Below are 18,651 nucleotides of genomic sequence, written 5' to 3' on the forward strand. Positions count from 1 at the left end.
CCAGAACCTTCTTGTTGTGAGGTGACACTGCTAGCCACTACACCACCATGCCCACATTCATCATATTTACTTCAAATTCCAACATGTCCATCTTTCAATTCTGCTTTCATTGATATGCTACATGATGGGGTATCTCTTATAGTTTTCTTTCAAACTTTCACAGGATAGCGCTGACGCAGAGCAGCGGCTTCTCCAGTAGCTCCGTCTGTATCGCCTTTCTTTGACTTTAGTGATTTTTTTTTTAGTCTTTTAGGTGTGTATTTATATTCTTTCTTTGACTTTAGCACTTTTTTTAGCGTTTTTCTTTTAGTCTTTCTGGTGTGCATTTATATTCTATGGATATTTCTGGTGTCAGCATGCGGTGCAGCGGAGATTTTCGTGGTTATACTCAGGAACAACTGCTCACCCTACGACCGAGGGGATGCGAGGGCATTGTCCATTCTATACCTGCGGAACTGAGGAGGAGGTACCGGGGCTGCAGAGCCGGGGCCAAGCGCAAGGATAAGAAGGATGGGGAATGTGAACTCACTAACCAACAAAACTGATGAGCTGGCAGGACTGGTGAAAACCCAGAGGCTCTACAGGGAGTGTAGTTTGTTGTGTTTCACGGAGATGTGGCTTAACAGCGACACACCAGACTTTAATGTGGAGCTACCTGGATTCACTACAGTGAGAGCGGACAGGGACGCGAAGCTGAGCGGCAAGCACAAAGGAGGGGGACTCACACTGTTTATTAACACCAGATGGTGCAACCTGGGATATGTAAACGTTAAGGTGATCATCTGCTGCCGGGACATTGAACTGTTAGCGGTGAGTCTCCGACTGTATTACACACCTCGGGAGTTTACACACACCATTTTCACCTGTGTTTACATTCCTCCGTGTGTAGACATGCAGGCGGCATGTGACGTCATTCACGCCACCATAGCAGCACTGCAGACACAACACCCTGAGGCTTTCTTCGCGATCTCTGGGGATTTTAACCATGTCACTCTGGACTGCACTCTCCCTGCCTTTCATCAGTTTGTGGACTGTCCCACTAGGAAAAAGACTATAGACCTATTGTATGCCAATGTAAGGGACGCATACAGGGCAATCCCACTACCGCCACTGGGGAGATCTGACCATAATCTGGTTCTCCTACAGCCTCAGTACAAACCAATGGTTTGAGGCAGCCCACCACCATGTGTTCATTCAGGGTCTGGTCTCCCGAGGCAGAGGAAATTCTTAAGGACCGCTTCGAGACGACCAAATGGAATGTACTGTTAGACCCGCATGGGGAGGACATTGAGGAGGTGACACACTGCATAACAGACTACTTGAACTTTTGCAGGGACGTTGTTGTTCCCACAAAAACTGTACGCTGCTTTCCAAACAACAAACCCTGGATTACCAGTGAAGTTTAGGGCCTGCTCAACCAAAAGAAGAGAGTGTTCAAAGACAGAGACAGGTCAGAACTGAAGCGTGTAAAGGGGGAACTCAAAGTTCGGCTAAAAGAGGCCAAGGAGTCATACAGGAAAAAGGTGGAACAGAAGCTGCAAGAAATCAACATGAAGGAGGTCTGGGATGGGATGAAAACCATCACAGCCTACAAGAAGAACAGCAGCAGCTCAGCAGATGGGGGCATGGACAGGGCAAACCAGTTTAATCACTTCAATAGGTTTGATTGTCCTGCTCCTGCTGCCCCCTCCCCCTGCAGCAGTTGTCACCTTGTCACCATCACCGGCAGATCAGCCCTCACCCCCACCACCAACATCATCAGCATTAGAGCCATCAACACCTCCTGCAGATGGAATACACATCCACTCCCCCAGTCCCCCCATCTTCACCGCAGACCAAGGCTACATCCACACGACAACGGCAACGAGATGTTATTTAAAAATATATCGCGTCCAAATGGGCAACAATCAGTAAAATATCAGGTCCATATGGCAACGCAACGCTTGCTGAAAACGATGCAATACACATGCCACACCTCTAGGGGCGCTGTAAGACGGTCCCTTCGGAGACACCAGAACAACCCATACGAAAAAGAACAGTAAAGAACTTAGAGTTTACCACTGTCTTAGTAGTAAATCCTTGTAAATATAAGGATAAATCCTTATAAGGATTTATAAATAAATATATATGCCATGTATGATTTACTCCTGAAAGTGGCCCATTTTGCATTTTCCTCATACAAATTTTTTATGAAAATCTAGTATGTATGAAGTGAACAATGTGCATGGTTTTTACAGATAATGTGTATGATGAATTACACCGTCTTTGTATGCTTCACGTAATGTTTGTAGTTTTAAATTATATTTTACAGTTTAAAATGTATATGCCTTTTATATGTAAATCCAACACATGTGAATTTACATATAAAAGGCATATACATTTTAAACTGTAAAATATAATTTAAAACTACAAACATTACATGAAGCATACAAAGACGGTGTAATTCATCATACACATTATCTGTAAAAACCATGCACAATGTTCACTTCATACATACTAGATTTTTATAAAAAATTTGTATGAGGAAAATGCAAAATGGGCCACTTTCAGGAGTAAATCATACATGGCATATATATTTATTTATAAATCCTTATAAGGATTTATCCTTATATTTATAAGGATTTACTACTAAGACAGTGGTAAACTCTAAGTTCTTTACTGTTCTTTTTTGTATGGGAATAGAAGAAGTAAGGACGCATGCGCATAAACTATTATGCGCGAGACTTCATATTAGCCACAAAATCAGGAAAATCTGTTCGTAAAATTACATTATAATGACCAAATACAATGAAAAGTATTTTTCCAGTCTCACCTGTGAAAGGTAATCCCATGTGATCTCGTTTGGACGGTAAACCTGTTGGTACAGTTAAACGCAGCTAATCTTTATTCTCCGCTTTGACCTTTCCAATGTGGCGGCGAGGATGACGTATGATTCTACGCGGAAGGCGGCGTCTTTAATGGTCCGGAATAAATTGAATACTACACGTTGATGGATTAATTTGTTGTTTCTCACCTGTGAAAGGTAATCCCATGTGATCTCGTTTGGATGATAAACCTGTTGGTACAGTTAAACGCAGCTAATCTTTATTCTCCGCTTTGACCTTTCCAATATGGCGGCGAGAATGACGTACGCGGAAGGCGGCGTCTTTAATGGTCCGGAATAAATTGAATGATACACGTTGATGGATTAATTTGCTTTTCTACACCCTTTTTTGAGGAATGTATTGTAGGACTTAAACCATCATCTGAAGAGGTGAGATCGCTCTTTTTTTCCCTTATTTTTGCTGGCGGGATTGACTCTGCCCTAAGGGCTATTCTCTCTCTCTCTCTCTCTCTCTCACTTTGCACCATTACACAATAAATATTCACAGTGAAAATATTTTGTAAGCGCGTTTCATGAACCAAGTTATAGGATTTGTTGACAACTCGCATCGCAATGAGATCATTGGCACTACTGGTGTTAAGAATCAGACCATTTCATAAATGAATATTTTGCTGTAGAGCTGCAGTGTTTGTACAATTGCATGTTTTTGCTTCACTATTACTGTCACTATTCTGCTTCTTGCATTACTACTGTGAACTAACACTGAACATAATAATAATAATAATAATAATATCCAAGCTCATGTTTCACTCTCACTAGTGCTCTGTAAGGCTTTTTCCTGGTGATATTCGTTACACTTCTACCCGGCGTGAAGCACTCAGTCATGTGGTTGTGACGTCATCGTAAACAAATCCGTTTTACTCATCCAGACGACTTCACAACGGCAACGTTGCCAGATCTTTCCACTCTGGAACCCGTTCTCAAAAAGATTGCGTTTTGGGCACCCAAAACGCCGGTGCCGTGTGGACGCCAGGCCTAAACGATAAGCAATTGTATCGGAGTCACCTGAATCCGTTGCCGTGTGGACAGGGCCCAAGGCTACATCCACACGACAACGGCAACGAGATGTTATTTAAAAAAATATAGCGTCCACATGGGCAACGATCAGTAAAATATCAGGTCCATATGGCAACGCAACGCTTGCTGAAAACGATGCAATACACATGCCACACCTAGAGGCGCTGTAAGACAGTCCCTTCAGAGACACCAGAACAATAGAAGAAGTAAGGACGCATGCGCATAAACTATTATGCGCGAGACTTCATATTAGCCACAAAGTCAGAAAAATCTGTTCGTAAAATTACATTATAATGACCAAATACAATGAAAAGTATTTTTCCAGTCTCACCTGTGAAAGGTAATCCCATGTGATCTCGTTTGGACGGTAAACCTGTTGGTACAGTTAAACGCAGCACATAAATGAGGCATCTTTATTCTCCGCTTTGACCCATCCAATATGGCGCCAAGACAAGGCAAGGCAAGTTTATTTATATAGCACATTTCATACACAATGGCAGTTCAATGTGCTTTACAGAAGCAAAAACAAAAACAGTAAACAATAGAGAAATAAAATTACATAAAATAATTTTATTTTTAATCTAAAACAATTAATTAAAAGAATTAAAAGAATTAAAAGAAAATAATAAGAATTAAACAATAGTAGAAATAAAATAATAAAATGCCAAAAAGAAAAAAGGAGAAAAAGAAAAAGAAACCAGTGGAATAAAATTAAAGTAAATTTAAAACATGCAGAGAAAGTAAAGATTATAAAAAATGTAAAAATATTAATTATTTAACAGAAAGCATCTGAGAACAGCTTGGTCTTTAACCTAGATTTGAAGCTGCCAACAGCAGGAGCATTTTTAATGTCCTCTGGCAGTTGGTTCCATAGATGTACTGCATAGTAGCTAAAAGCTGCTTCACCACACTTTGTTTTAACAACTGGTTTTAATAGTAAATTTTTCTGTTGCGATCTGGTAGATCTGATTGGGTTAGGCCGCTGCAACATATCAGAGAGGTAATTGGGCCCTGTACCATTTAGAGATTTATACACCAGCAGCAATACTTTAAAAAGTCAATTCTGTAGCTTACTGGAAGCCAGTGAAGGGACCTTAGAATTGGGGTAATGTGCTCTGTTCTTTTTGTTCGTGTGAGAACCCTCGCCGCTGCATTTTGAACCAGCTGAAGTCGTTTGATGGTCTTTTTTGGCAAGCCTGTGAAAAGGCCATTGCAGTAATCAACCCTACTAGAGATGAAGGCATGTATTAGTTTTTCCAGATCATTTTTTGACATAAGTCCTCTTAGTTTGGAAATGTTTTTTAGGTGATAAAATGCCGTTTTAGTGATTGCTTTCATGTGACTGTCAAAGTTTAGCTCGCTGTCAATGAAAACACCAAGATTTTTAACCATTTCTTTAGTTTTAATCCCTTTTGTGTCAAGAATAGTGGTAATCCTGAGTCTTTCATCTTTTTTTCCAAATAGAATTACTTCTGTTTTATCTGTGTTCAACTGGAGAAAATTTTGTGACATCCAGCTATTGATTTGATCGATGCACTGGTAGACATATTCAAGGGGGGCATAGTCATTTGGTGATAGAGCAAAATAAATTTGGGTATCATCTGCATAGCAGTGATACAAAATTGAATTTTTATTGATACTTTGCCCAAGTGGGAGCATATAAAGGTTGAAAAGTAATGGTCCAAGAATCGACCCCTGGGGGACACCACAGGTCAAGGGCATTGACGTTGAGGAACAATTTCCCAGGGTAACAAAGAAGCTTCTATCTTTTAAGTATGATTTTAACCAATTGATAACTTTACCAGTCAATCCAACCCAGTGTTCAAGTCGATATAGCAGTATGTTGTGATCAACAGTATCAAAAGCTGCACTGAGGTCCAGTAATACCAGGACCGATGTTCTGCCTGCATCAGTATTAAGACGTATGTCATTTATAACTTTAATCAGCGCTGTTTCAGTACTATGATTGGCACGAAATCCTGACTGAAAATGATCAAAACGGCTGTTTGATATCAAGAAGGCAGTTAATTGATTGAAGGCAATTTTTTCCAGGATTTTCCCGATGAATGGTAGATTTGATATTGGCCTGTAGTTATTTAACACTGAAGGATCCAGATTATTTTTTTAAGAAGGGGCTTTACAACAGCTTTTTTTAGGGACACAGGAACAACGCCAGTCTCCAAGGATGACGTATGATTCTACGCGGAAGGCGGCGTCTTTAATGGTCCGGAATAAATTGAATGCTACACGTTGATGGATTAATTTGTTCTTCTACGCCCTTTTTGAGGAACGTATTGTAGGACTTAAACCAACATCTGAAGAGGTGAGATCGCTCCTTTTTTCCCCTGTTTTTGCTGGCGGGATTGACTCTGCCCTAAGGGCTATTCTCTCTCTCTCTCTCTCTCTCTCTCTCACTTTGCACCATTACACAATAAATATTCACAGTGAAAATATTTTGTAAGCGCGTTTCATGAACCAAGTTATAGGATTTGTTGACAACTCGCATCGAGTTCGTTACACTTCTACCCGGCGTGAAGCACTCACAGTCATGTGGTTGTGACGTCATCGTAAACAAATCCGTTCTACTCATCCAGACGACTTCGCAACGGCAACGTTGCCAGATCTTTCCACTCTGGAACCCGTTCTCAAATGATTGCGTTTTGGGGCACCCAAAACGCCGGTGCCGTGTGGACGCCAGGCCGAAATGATAAACAATTGTATCGGATTCACCTGAATCCGTTGCCGTGTGGACAGGGCCCAAGTCAGGAGAGAGCTGAGGAGACTCCACCCCAGGAAGGCAGCAGGCGCAGACAAGGTCTGTCCCAGGATGCTGAAGGCCTGCGCTGCCCAACTGGGGGAGCTCCTCCAACACGTCTTTAACCTGAGCCTTCGCCTTGGGAGAGTTCCTGTCATGTGGAAGACGTCGTGCCTCATTCCAGTTCCTAAGAAAACACATTCAAAGGAACTGAATGACTACAGGCTGGTTGCCTTGACATCACACGTGATGAAGACCATGGAGCGACTGCTGCTGAACTTCCTCAGACCCCAGGCCCACCATGCTGAGGACCCACTGCATTTCGCATACCGGGAGAAGGTGGGAGTGGATGACGCCATCCTCTATCTTCTGCACAGGACTCACTCTCATCTGGACAAGGGGAGCAGCGCAGTGAGGATCATTTTTTTGACTTCTCCAGCGCCTTTAACACCATCCAGCCCTTTCTACTGAGAGATAAGCTGCAGGAGATGGAGGTGAACACACATCTGGTCTCCTGGATCACAGACTACTTCACCAGGAGACCACAACATGTCAGGATCAGGGACGGCATTTCTGACATGGTGATAAGCAGCACGGGAGCACCACAGGGGACTGTGCTCTCTCCAGTTCTGTTCACTCTCTACACATCAGACTTCAAATACAACTCAGAGTCTTGCCACATGCAGAAGTTCTCGGACGATACTGCAATTGTGGGATGTGTTCATGATGGACAGGAGGAGGAGTACAGGAGCCTGATACAGGACTTTGTGTTGTGGTGTAAATCCAACCACCTGCAGCTGAACACTGGCAAAACAAAAGAAATGCTTGTGGACTTTAGAAGGTCCAGGCTGACTCTGCAGCCAATCGCTATTGAGGGGGTCAATGTGGAAATGGTCAGGACCTACAAATACCTGGGTGTACATCTGGACAACAAGCTGGTTTGGACAGTGAACACTGACACCCTCTACAGGAAGGGTCAGAGCAGACTCTACTTCCTGAGGAGGCTCGGGTCCTTCAGGATCTGCCGAAAACTGCTGCTGATGTTCCACCAGTCTGTGGTAGCCCGTATCCTCTTCTGTACTGTAGTGTGTTGGGGAGGCAGCATTAAGAAGAGAGACGCTGGACGGCTCGACAGGCTGGTGAGGAAAGCTGGCTCTGTGCTGGGAACTGAGCTGGAGTCCCTTACATCAGTGGCAGAGCGAAGGGCCCTGAGCAAACTGCTCTTAATCATGGACAACGTTCACCACCCTCTGCACGGTGCCATCATCAGGCAGAGGAGCTCGTTCAGTGGCAGACTGTTGTCCCTGCCCTGCACCATGGACAGATTCAGGAAGTCTTTTATCCCTCAGGCCATTAGACTGTTCAACTCCTCCTGGCTCAGCAAAAATAAGACTCTGTGACTCTGCTATACTCAGGACTAGTTACTAGGGATGAGCGAGTACAGCATTATCTGTATCTGTATCCATTAACCATATGGATTATCTGTATCCGTACTTGGAGTGGGCGGGGCCTAACCCGGAAGTGGGCAGGATTTAACCCGGAAGTGGGTCTGGTTGTCTTGAAACAGGCGGGGCTTTAACCAGTATGTTATTTTAAGCATGCAATTGATATGGGTTGATCAGAAATTGTTATATTTATTGCTGATTAGAAAACTATTTACAGGACAACATCAGCATTGAGCTTCAGATCAATGATTTTGATCACGATAGCAAACGAACTATTTACAGAACAAGTTTTGCAACAATGAATACAACACATGCGGTTGTAACTATGAAATGAAATGTAATGAACAAGAGTTTTCATACTCAACATCCCCTCCTTGAACTGCCACCTTATTGTGGTGGAGGGGTTTGTGTGCTTGAATGATCCTAGGAGCTATGTTGTCGGGGGCATTATGCCCCTGTCAGGGTTTCCCAAGGCAGACAGGTCCTAGGTGACAGGCCAGACTAAGAGCAGTTCACCAAAACCCCTATGGAGAAAAATCCGAGGACCGTGACGTCGCCCGGGATGACGCAGCCGGGGCCCCACCCTGGAGCCAGGCCCGGGGTTGGGGCTCGTATGCGAGCGCTTGGTGGCCGGGCCTTTGCCCATGGGGCCCGGCCGGGCTCAGCCCGAAGAGCTGACGTGGGCCCGACCTCCTGTGGGTTCACCACCCACAGAGGTAGCAGTAGGGGACTGGTGCAATGTGGATTGGGTGGCAGTCGAAGGCGGGGGCCTCGACGACCTGATCCCCGGACACAGCGGCTGGCTGTTGGGACATGGAATGTCACTTCGCTGGGGGGGAAAGAGCCTGAGCTTGTGCGGGAGGTTGAGAGGTACCGGCTAGAGATAGTCGGGCTCACCTCCACGCACAGCTTGGGCTCTGGAACCCAGCTCCTCGAGAGGGGCTGGACTCTCCACTTCTCTGGAGTCGCCCGTGGTGAGCGGCGGCGGGCTGGTGTGGGCTTGTTTATAGCTCCCCAGCTCAGCCGCCATGTGTTGGAGTTTACCCCAGTGAACGAGAGGGTCGCCTCGCTGCGCCTTCGGATTGGGGAGAGGGCTCTTGCTGTTGTTTGTGCCTATGGCCCAAATAGCAGTATAGAGTATCCGGCCTTCTTGGAGTCCCTGGGAGAGGTACTGAGGAGTGCTCAGACTGGGGACTCCATTGTGTTACTGGGGGACTTCAATGCTCACGTGGGAGATGACAGTGACACCTGGAGGGGCGTGGTTGGGAGGAACGGCCTCCCCGATCTGAACCCGAGTGGTGTTTTGTTATTGGACTTCTGTGCTAGTCACGGTTTGTCCATAACGAACACCATGTTCGAGCATAGGGGTGTCCATACGTGCACGTGGCACCAGGACACCTTAGGTCGGAGGTCAATGATAGACTTTGTAGTCGTTTCATCTGATCTCCGGCCCTATGTCTTGGACACTCGGGTGAAGAGAGGGGCTGAGCTGTCAACTGATCACCACCTGGTGGTGAGTTGGATCCGCTGGCGGAGGAGGAAGCTGGACAGACCTGGCAGGCCCAAACGTATGGTGAGGGTCTGCTGGGAACGTCTGGCCGAGCACTCTGTTGGGGAGGTCTTTAACTCCCACCTCCGGGAGAGCTTTTCCCAGCTTCCGAGGGAGGCGGGGGACATTGAGTCTGAGTGGACCATGTTCTCTACCTCCATTGTGGACGCAGCTGTTCAGAGCTGTGGCCGCAAGGTCTCCGGTGCCTGTCGTGGTGGCAATCCCCGAACTCGGTGGTGGACACCAGAAGTAAGGGATGCCGTCAAGCTGAAGAAGGAGTCCTATCGGGCCATGTTAACCTCCAGGACTCCCGAGGCAGCTGACGGGTATCGGCAGGCCAGGCGTGCTGCAGCTCGGGCAGTTGCGGAGGCAAAAACTCGGAACTGGGAGGAGTTCGGGGAGGCCATGGAGAAGGACTATCGGTCGGCCTCGAAGAAATTCTGGCAAACCATGTGGCGCCTCAGGAGGGGGAAGCAGTACTCTGCCAACACTGTTTACAGTGCGGGTGGGGAGCTGTTGACCTCGACTGGGGACATTGTCGGGCGGTGGAAGGAATACTTTGAGGATCTCCTCAATCCCACCGTCATGTCTTCCACTGAGGAGACTGAGGCTGATGACTCAGAGGTGGACTCGTCCATTACCCAAGCCGAAGTCACTGAGGTGGTTTGCAAGCTCCTCGGTGGCAAGGCACCGGGGGTGGATGAGATCCGCCCTGAGTATCTCAAGTCTCTGGATGTTGTGGGGCTGTCTTGGTTGACACGCCTCTGCAACATCGCGTGGCGGTCAGGGACAGTGCCTCTGGAGTGGCAGACTGGGGTGGTGGTCCCTCTTTTTAAGAAAGGGGACCGGAGAGTGTGCCCCAATTATAGGGGAATCACACTTCTCAGCCTCCCAGGGAAGGTTTACTCCAGGGTACTGGAGAGGAGAATTCGACCAATAGTCGAACCTCGGATCCAGGAGGAACAATGCGGTTTTCGTCCTGGTCGTGGAACACTGGACCAGCTCTATACCCTTCATAGGGTGCTCGAGGGTTCATGGGAGTTTGCCCAACCAGTCCACATGTGCTTTGTGGATCTGGAGAAGGCATTCGACCGTGTCCCCCGTAGTATTCTGTGGGGGGTGCTTCGGGAGTATGGGGTTCGGGGCTCTTTGCTAAGGGCTGTCCGGTCCCTGTACGAACGGAGCAGGAGTCTGGTTCGCATTGCCGGCAGTAAGTCAGACCTGTTCCCAGTGCATGTTGGACTCCGGCAGGGCTGCCCTTTGTCACCGGTTCTGTTCATAATTTTTATGGACAGAATTTCTAGGCGCAGCCAGGGGCCAGAAGGAATCCTGTTTGGGAACCACAGGATTTCATCTCTGCTTTTTGCGGATGATGTTGTCCTGTTGGCTTCTTCAAACCAGGACCTTCAGCATGCACTGGGGCGGTTTGCAGTAGAGTGTGAAGCGGCTGGGATGAGAATCAGCACCTCCAAGTCCGAGGCCATGGTTCTCGACCGGAAAAGGGTGGCTTGCCCTCTCCAGGTTGGTGGAGAAGTTCTGCCTCAAGTGGAGGAGTTTAAGTATCTCGGGATCTTGTTCACGAGTGAGGGAAGGATGGAGCGTGAGATCGACAGGCGGATCGGTGCAGCCTCTGCAGTGATGCGGTCGCTTTACCGGTCCGTTGTGGTGAAGAAGGAGCTGAGCCAAAAGGCGAAGCTCTCAATTTACTGGTCGATCTACGTTCCGACTCTCACCTATGGTCATGAGCTTTGGGTAATGACCGAAAGGACAAGATCGCGGATACAAGCGGCCGAAATGAGTTTCCTTCGCAGGGTGGCTGGGCGCTCCCTTAGAGATAGGGTGAGAAGCACAGTCACTCGGGAGGAGCTCGGAGTAGAGCCGCTGCTGCTCCACATCGAGAGGAATCAGCTGAGGTGGCTCGGGCATCTTTTTCGGATGCCTCCTGGACGCCTCCCTGGGGAGGTGTTCCAGGCATGTCCCCCCGGGAGGAGGCCCCGGGGAAGACCCAGGACACGCTGGAGGGACTATGTCTCTCGGCTGGCCTGGGAACGCCTCGGTGTTCTTCCCGAGGAGCTGGCCGAGGTGTCTGGGGAAAGGGAAGTTTGGGCTTCCCTGCTTAGACTGCTGCCTCCGCGACCCGGTCCCGGATAAAGCGGAAGAAGACGAGACGAGAAACATAACTTTCTTTTTTTTAACCTTTTTATGATCAGTGTGATTTTTTTTTTAATTTCCACACCAGGTGTGTGTGTGTAGCTTTATTTGTAATGTTATTTATACCACTACTACCTAGAAAGTGTCAGACACTCAATGCATGGAGTCAAAAAAACTCTTTTTAACCGACAGTTAAAAAAAGAAAAAAAAAATCTCAGACAGGCAGAGACGCAACGCAAGTCGCTTTCTACCAAGCACCACATCTGAACAAACCCACGTTTACCAGAACTCTACTGGTTATAAGTAAGTACAAACTGACGTAAAAGCAAACTTGAAGCTGAAGAAACCCGAAACGTTAACGGAAAGAGACAGAGAGCTGTTCTCTGTGTGAGTGAGCAGAGCAGTGTGTGTAGGGGAGGTGCGCTGTGACGCTGTGTGAGGATTTTCATTCAGTCCGAGCACAGATATTGACTCGTATTACTCGTATAATACTCATACTCGGCAAAAGTGCTTTATCCGTACCGGATACTCATTTCAGCCGAGTATCCGGCTCAACTCTACTAGTTACACTGCTCTTTTCATGTCCATTGCACTTCTTTGCTGCTTACGTAGATGTACATTATATGCATAGATGGGTATATACAGATATTTGTAGATAAGCTGGTATATTGTACTTAAACTTATTATATACTTTATTATATACTGTTATGTACCTACTTACTTATATATTATACATACTGCTATACACACTAACAATATTGATATACTAACTTAATATTATATATCGTATACTATCACACTATTACATATACTGTATGTACTGATATATACTTTAACTATGCCTATTATGTAATATGGGCGGCACGGTGGTGTAGTGGTTAGCGCTGTCGCCTCACAGCAAGAAGGTCCAGGTTCGAGCCCCGTGGCCAGCGAGGGCCTTTCTGTACAGAGTTTGCATGTTCTCCCCGTGTCCGTGTGGGTTTCCTCCGGGTGCTCCGGTTTCCCCCACAGTCCAAAGACACGCAGGTTAGGTTAACTGGTGACTCTAAATTGACCGTGAGTGTGAATGGTTGTCTGTGTTTATGTGTGGGCCCTGTGATGACCTGGCGACTTGTCCAGGGTGTACCCCGCCTTCGCCCGTAGTCAGCTGGGATAGGCTCCAGCTTGCCTGCGACCCTGTAGAAGGATAAAGCGGCTAGAGATAATGAGATCATGTAATATACTATGCTTTTTATCTACCATATACCACTAAATGGGCAGCACGGTAGTGTAGTGGTTAGCGCTGTCGCTTAGCAAGAAGGTCCGGGTTCGAGCCCTGTGGGCGGCGAGGGCCTTTCTGTGTGGAGTTTGCATGTTCTCCCCGTGTCCACGTGGGTTTCCTCCGGGTGCTCCAGTTTCCCCCCCACAGTCCAAAGACATGCAGGTTAGGTTAACTGGTGACTCTAAATTGACCGTAGGTGTGAATGGTTGTCTGTGTCTATGTGTCAGCCCTGTGATGACCTGGCGACTTGTCCAGGGTGTACCCCGCCTTCGCCTGTAGTCAGCTGGGATGGGCTCCAGCTTGGCTGCGACCCTGTAGAACAGGATAAAGCGGCTAGAGATAATGAGATGAGATATACCACTCAACACACTGCACATGTATGTAACTGTCCACAAAGTATTTGCACTGCTCATTACACGCTTATTTGCACTGTGACTGGTTACTGCCAACTGCACTACCTCCCACACTGAGAGCTGTATATTTTATTACTTGCTCTTACTGGTAATGTTTTATTTCTTTTGGTATTTTGTTTTTTGTATTTTAGTTTTTTATACGTACAATGCTATTTAGTTTTTGTATTGATCTTGTGCAATGCGGAAATGTTACCGGATACCTTGAATTTCCCTCTGGGATTAATAAAGTATCTATCTATCTATCTATCTATCTATCTATCTATCTATCTATCTATCTATCTATCTATCTATCTATACTGTATATTACAACAAAGTTAGCAAAAATACCTTATTAGTTCAGAAGAGTCTGAGTTGGCTATAGTGTTATGATTGGTTCATTGAAGTACTTTCACATGCTTGCTGCATTTATAATAAAATTATGTAGCATGTTATTTTTAACACTTTGTTCCTTCCATCCACATTTTTGGATGAATAATACAGTGGTGCTTGAAAGTTTGTGAACCCTTTAGAATTTTCTATATTTCTGCATAAATATGACCTAAAACATCATCAGATTTTCACACAAGTCCTAAAAGTAGATAAACAGAACTCAGTTAAACAAATGAGACAAAAATATTATACTTGGTCATTTATTTATTGAGGAAAATGATCCAATATTACATATCTGTGCGTGGCAAAAGTATGTGAACATTTGCTTTCAGTATCTGGTGTGACCCCCTTGTGCAACAATAACTGCAACTAAACATTTCCGGTAACTGTTCATCAGTCCTGCACACCGGCTTGGAGGAATTTTAGCCCATTCCTCCATACAGAACAGCTTCAACTCTGGGATGTTGGTGGGTTTCTTCACATGAACTGCTTGCTTCAGGTCCTTCCACAACATTTAGATTGGATTAAGGTCAGGATTTTGACTTGGCCATTCCAAAACATTAACTTTATTCTTCTTTAACCATTCTTTGGTAGAACGACTTGTGTGCTTAGGGTCACTGTCTTGCTGCATGACCCACCTTCTTTTGAGATTCAGTTCATGGACAGATGTCCTGACATTTTCCTTTGGAATTCGCTGGTATAATTCAGAATTCAGTGTTCCATCAATGATAGCAAGTTGTCCTGGCCCAGATGCAGCAAAACAGGCCCAAACCATGATACTACCACCACCACCATGTTTCCCAGATGGGATAAGGTTCTCATGCTGGAATGCAGGGTTTTCCTTTCTCCAAACACAATGCTTCTCATTTAAACCAAAAAGGTCTATTTTGGTCTCATCCATCCACAAAACATTTTTCCAATAGCCTTCTGGCTTGTCCACGTGATCTTTAGCAAACTGCAGATGAGCAGCAATGTTCTTTTTGGAGAGCAGTGGCTTTCTCCTTGCAACCCTGCCATGCACACCATTGTTGTTCAGTGTTCTCCTGATGGTGGACTCATGAACGTTAACATTAGTCAATGTGAGAGAGGCCTTCAGTTGCTTAGAAGTTACCCTGGGGTCCTTTGTGACCTTGTCGACTATTACACGCCTTGCTCTTGGAGTGATCTTTGTTGGTCAACCACTACTGGGGAGGGTAACAATGGTCTTGAATTTCCTCCATTTGTACACAATCTGTCTGACTATGGATTAGTGGAGTCCAAACTCTTTAGAGCTGGTTTTGTAATCTTTTCCAGCCTGATGAGCATCAACAATGCTTTTTCTGAGGTACTCAGAAATCTTCTTTGTTTGTGCCATGATACACTTCCACAAACATGTATTGTGAAGATCAGACTTTGATAGATCCCTGTTCTTTAAATAAAACAGGGTGCCCACTCACACCTGATTGTCATCCCGTTGATTGAAAACACCTGACTAATTTCACCTTCGAATTAACTGCTAAACTTGGAGGTTCACATACTTTTGTCACTCACAGATATGTATATCTATATTTCTGCATATTTATGCAGAAATATAGAACATTCTAAAGGGTTCACAAACTTTCAAGCACCACTGTATATCCAGTTAGTGTGTTATTACCTCGTCCGGGACGGAGTCCAGCAGGGGACGAGGTATTGCTTTCGGTGGGGTTTCTTTGATTTTTTTGTTAGCAACATTACAAGAAAACGACTGGACCAATCTTCATGAAACTTTCAGGATAGATGAGCATTGGGTCTCAAATAGAACCTCCAACATTTTGAGGATCATCTAGTCAAGGTCACCAAAAAGATCAAAATTGTTTTTTTCATGATATCTTCTCCTTCATATTCATCATCCATCCATTATCTGTAACCGCTTATCCTGTTCAGGGTCGCGGGCAAGCTGTAGCCTATCCCAGCTGACTATGGGCGAGAGACGGGGTACACCCTGGACAAGTCGCCAGGTCATCGCAGGGCTGATACATAGAGACAAACAACCATTCACACTCACACCTACGCTCAGTTTAGAGCCACCAATTAGCCTAACCTGCATGTCTTTGGACTCTGGGGGAAACTGGAGCACCCAGAGGAAACCAACGCAGACACAGGGAGAACATGCAAACTCCACACAGAAAGGCCCCTGTCGGCCACTGGGCTCAAACCCATAACCTTCTTGCTGTGAAGTGACCGTGCTAACCACTACACCACCATGCCACCCACATTCATCACATTTACTTCAAACCAATTCCAAAATGTCCATCTTTCAATTCTGCTTTCACTGATATGCTACAACCCCAATTCCCAAAAAGTTGGAACAAAGTACAAATTGTAAATAAAAACGGACTGCAATGATGTGGAAGTTTCAAAATTCCATATTTTATTCAGAATAGAACATAGATGACATATCAAATGTTTAAACTGAGAAAATGTATCATTTAAAGAGAAAAATTAGGTGATTTTAAATTTCATGACAACAACACATCTCAAAAAAGTTGGGACAAGGCCATGTTTACCACTGTAAGACATCCCCTTTTCTCTTTACAACAGTCTGTAAATGTCTGGGGACTGAGGAGACAAGTTGCTCAAGTTTAGGGATAGGAATGTTAACCCATTCTTGTCTAATGTAGGATTCTAGTTGCTCAACTGTCTTAGGTCTTTTTTGTCGTATCTTCCGTTTTATGATGCGCCAAATGTTTTCTATGGGTGAAAGATCTGGACTGCAGGCTGGGCAGTTCAGTACCCGGACCCTTCTTCTACGCAGCCATGATGCTGTAATTGATGCAGTATGTGGTTTGGCATTGTCATGTTGGAAAATGCAAGGTCTTCCCTGAAAGAGACGTTGTCTGGATGGGAGCACATGTTGCTCTAGAACCTGGATATACAGTGGGGCAAAAAAGTATTTAGTCAGCCACCAATTGTGCAAGTTCTCCCACTTAAAAAGATGAGAGAGGCCTGTAATTTTCATCATAGGTACACTTCAACTATGAGAGACAGAATGGGGGGAAAGAATCCAGGAAATCACATTGTAGGATTTTTAATGAATTAATTGGTAAATTCCTCTGTAAAATAAGTATTTGGTCACCTACAAACAAGCAAGATTTCTGGCTCTCACAGACCTGTAACTTCTTCTTTAAAAGGCTCCTCTGTCCTCCACTCGTTACCTGTATTAATGGCACCTGTTTGAACTCGTTATCAGTATAAAAGACACCTGTCCACAACCTCAAACAGTCACACTCCAAACTCCACTATGGCCAAGACCAAAGAGCTGGCAAAGGACACCAGAAACAAAATTGTAGACCTGCACCAGGCTGGGAAGACTGAATCTGCAATAGGTAAGCAGCTTGGTGTGAAGAAATCAACTGTGGGAGCAATTATTAGAACATGGAAGACATACAAGACCACTGATAATCTCCCTCGATCTGGGGCTCCACACAAGATCTCACCCTGTGGGGTCAAAATGATCCCAAGAATGGTGAGCAAAAATCCCAGAACCACACGGGGGGACCTAGTGAATGACCTGTAGAGAGCTGGGACCAAAGTAACAAAGGCTACCATCAGTAACACACTACGTCGCCAGGGACTCAAATCCTGCAGTGCCAGACGTGTCCCCCTGCTTAAGCCAGTACATGTCCAGGCCCGTCTGAAGTTTGCTAGAGAGCATTTGGATGATCCAGAAGAGGATGGGGAGAATGTCATATGGTCAGATGAAACCAAAATAGAACCTTTTGGTAAAAACTCAACTTGTTGTGTTTGGAGGAGAAAGAATGCTGAGTTGCATCCAAAGAACACCATGCCTACTGTGAAGCATGGGGGTGGAAACATCATGCTTTGGGGCTGTTTTTCTGCAAAGGGACCAGGACGACTGATCCGTGTAAAGGAAAGAATGAATGGGGCCATGTATCGTGAGATTTTGAGTGAAAACCTCCTTCCATCAGCAAGGGCATTGAAGATGAAACGTGGCTGGGTCTTTCAGCATGACAATGATCCCAAACACACCGCCCGGGCAACGAAGGAGTGGCTTCGTAAGAAGCATTTCAAGGTCCTGGAGTGGCCTAGCCAGTCTCCAGATCTCAACCCCATAGAAAATCTTTGGAGGGAGTTGAAAGTCTGTGTAGCCCAGCGACAGCCCCAAAACATCACTGCTCTAGAGGAGATCTGCATGGAGGAATGGGCCAAAATACCAGCAACAGTGTGTGAAAACCTTGTGAAGACTTACAGAAAACGTTTGACCTCTGTCATTGCCAACAAAGGGTATATAACAAAGTATTGAGATGAACTTTTGTTATTGACCAAATACTTATTTTCCACAATAATTTGCAAATAAATTCTTTAAAAATCAGATAATGTGATTTTCTGGATTTTTTTTTCTCATTTTGTCTCTCATAGTTGAAGTATACCTATGATGAAAATTACAGGCCTCTCTCATCTTTTTAAGTGGTAGAACTTGCACAATTGGTGACTGACTAAATACTTTTTTGCCCCACTGTACCTTTCAGCATTGATGGTGTCTTTCCAGATGTGTAAGCTGCCCATGCCACATGCACTAGTGCAACCCCATACCATCAGAGATGCAGGCTTCTGAACTGAGCGCTGATAACAACTTGGGTCGTCCTTCTCCTCTTTAGTCCGAATGACACGGCGTCCCTGATTTCCATAAAGAACTTCAAATTTTGATTCGTCTGACCACAGAACAGTTTTCCACTTTGCCACAGTCCATTTTAAATGAGGCTTGGCCCAGAGAAGACGTCTGCGCTTCTGGATCATGTTTAGATACGGCTTCTTCTTTGAACTA

The sequence above is a fragment of the Neoarius graeffei genome, chromosome 3 (assembly GCF_027579695.1).
Source record: "Neoarius graeffei isolate fNeoGra1 chromosome 3, fNeoGra1.pri, whole genome shotgun sequence".
NCBI lineage: Eukaryota > Metazoa > Chordata > Actinopteri > Siluriformes > Ariidae > Neoarius > Neoarius graeffei.